This window comes from Peromyscus leucopus, chromosome 3, assembly GCF_004664715.2.
Source record: "Peromyscus leucopus breed LL Stock chromosome 3, UCI_PerLeu_2.1, whole genome shotgun sequence".
NCBI classification, from domain to species: Eukaryota; Metazoa; Chordata; class Mammalia; order Rodentia; family Cricetidae; genus Peromyscus; species Peromyscus leucopus.
Genome location: NC_051065.1, coordinates 15,183,238 through 15,185,723, shown reverse-complemented (window position 1 = coordinate 15,185,723; position 2,486 = coordinate 15,183,238). Strand labels below are relative to the sequence as shown.

Genomic DNA, 2,486 nt, shown 5'->3' with positions numbered 1-2,486 from the left:
TTACATTATGCTCTTAAGACTTTTCTTTTCAGGATTGTGACCAAACCCAGGGCCTCAGATGCATCCTGCCCTTGAAGTAATTGCCAGACTCTTCCAGGATATTTTTTTTTCTTTGATTAGGTTCTTATTCAAAGAGGATGTCTCTATTTGCACCTTATGGGATGAAATATATTTTACCAGTATGTACAGCAGGATTTTCTTCTGTGGTAGGTTTTTTTCTCTGCTGGTTTCTTCTCAGCTGCGGGTTTCTTGGTGGCTGTGGCCGTTTTCCATCCCCCACCCTCTCCACCCAGCAGACTTCGTCAGCTTCTCGCCATCCACAGGCTTCTTTCGTTTCTTGCTCTCCACATTCCTTTGCCAGCAGCCCCCTTTTCTGCCTTCCCCTGCTCTGGTTTGGCTGCTGCTGCTGCTGCTGCTGCTTCCACTTTCTTTGCCTGAGTTTGTAATTTCTGACTGGGAAGGGACTGGTGTCCCGGTGCGTAGCCCTTGTGTGTCAAGGAAGCTTCTGCATGATTCTCGGGTTCTTTGGTGAATTCCGCTTGAGGACTCTGATGAATCTTCTTGCACAGTGCTCAGAGGGTTCTTTGGATGACTGGGCTTTACAAGATTCAGTAAACACTTGTGTTCATCATCTTGTGCAATGGAAGATTACACTCACTCTTTTGGGAAGCAACCTTATACCAAGAGGCAGAAGCTCATCCTAACTTCTCCAGAACACTTTCAGTCCAAATGCAGGAGCACCCCACATGCCCACCAGGAGCAAGTTCCAAAATGTTCAGCCTGCTTACATGATGGTTTGAATGAAAATGGCTCCCAGAGGCTCATATATTTAAATACTTGGCCATCAGGGGGTGGCCCTATTTGAAAAGATTAGGAAATGTAGGATTGTTGGAAGAAGTATGGCACTAGGAGTGAACTTGGAGGTTTCAAAAGCCTTTGCCAAGCCCTGAGACTCTCTCTTAGCCATGGTATCAGGATGTAGTTCTCAGCTACTTCTCCAGTACCATGTCTGCCTATATACCACCATGCTTCCTGCCTTGATGATAATGGACTAAACCTCTGAAACTGTAAGCAAGTTATAAAATTAAATGCTTTTTTATAGAGTTTCCATAACCATGGTGTCTCCTCACAGCAAGAGGACATTGGCTAAGAAACCAGGGATGTTTCTGAAGGCGTTGATAATACCATTGTCTCCATTGCAGATGATCAGGGTCTCCTCTACTGGTTATATCATCCATTTTGCTGAAGCCAGCTCTCATTCACAAAGGGACATAGACTTTTTTGAAGTCATCCTAGGCCTTACATTTCTTAAGCTACCTAACAGCCTCTTTAGTCTTCTTGTAACCTTTAACCTTATCTTCAGCCACCAAAGGGAGTTCAGGAAATTCCTCAATATGATGACCTTTAGACATCACCAAAGCTGGGAAGGCTGAGGCAGCCAGGGCTGAGCAAAGAGCATATTGCTTTTGGGCTGTGTTCACTCTGTAGTGTCAATGGTGGCAGGTTTTGGTTGGTAAAAACATGAGGCCTCCATAACACACATTTCCAAAGACACCCTGACCAGAACAGTGGGTCCCACTACCTGGACCTCTTGAAACTGGAGGCACAGATCTGCCAGTACACCAAGACTCAACACTGGTCTGATGGCCTGTTAATTCATTGTCTGTTGTTTTGTCACAACTTGGTATGAACAAAGTTCACAATATCTGTCCTTGAGCACAGCTGGCAAAGTGACTTTTTTTTTGCCAGACTCCCCATTTTCAGAGTACAATATATGAGAGGAATGGCACACACCATGTATTTTTTATTTTTTTAATCTGCATTTTTAAGCTACCTAAACCTTATTTTATTTATTGGGTTTTTCATATATAATATATCCATACTTTTCCTGATCTCCAACTCCTCTCAGGTCCTGCTACCTCCTGACCCAACCAACTCCATACCCTTTCTTTCTTTTTAAAAAAAACAAACCAACAAACATACTCTGCAGCTACTAAAGGAGAAAAGTGAACACTGAGCCATCTAGCTACACTCCTTCATCTACAGAAAAAAAACCTGTCTGCAATATGTGCTAGTACAACAGTGGCACAAAGCCTGTAGGAGTAACAACCAATATCTGACTGGATTTAAGGTCCTCTCCATGAAATGGAACCCATACCCAACACTGCTCGTGTGGCCATGAGCTTGAGACCAGATAGACCAGCGACCTGAGACCAGATAGGCCAGGGACCTAATAACATTGAGAATACATTGTAAGAGCCGAAGGGAATGGAGGACACTAAGGAAACAAGGCCTTCTAAACACAGCAGGACTGATGCACACAGAAACTGTGGCAGCATGCACATGGACTTATGGTGATATTTTATTTGTACTGAAATGTGATTTTATTTGTATGTTAATAAATAAAGTTGCCTGGGGGTCAGAGCTAATAGTAAGACATAGCAGAGCTGGGCATTCATGGTGCACACCTTTAATCCCAGCACTTG

At 43.6% G+C, this 2,486-nt stretch overlaps 1 pseudogene; it reads right to left on the bottom strand.

Moving 5' to 3' along the window:
- Positions 1-234: 234 nt before the first annotated feature.
- On the bottom strand, positions 235-1,797 carry LOC114707594 (annotated as a pseudogene).
- Between the last annotated feature and the right edge of the window lie 689 nt (positions 1,798-2,486).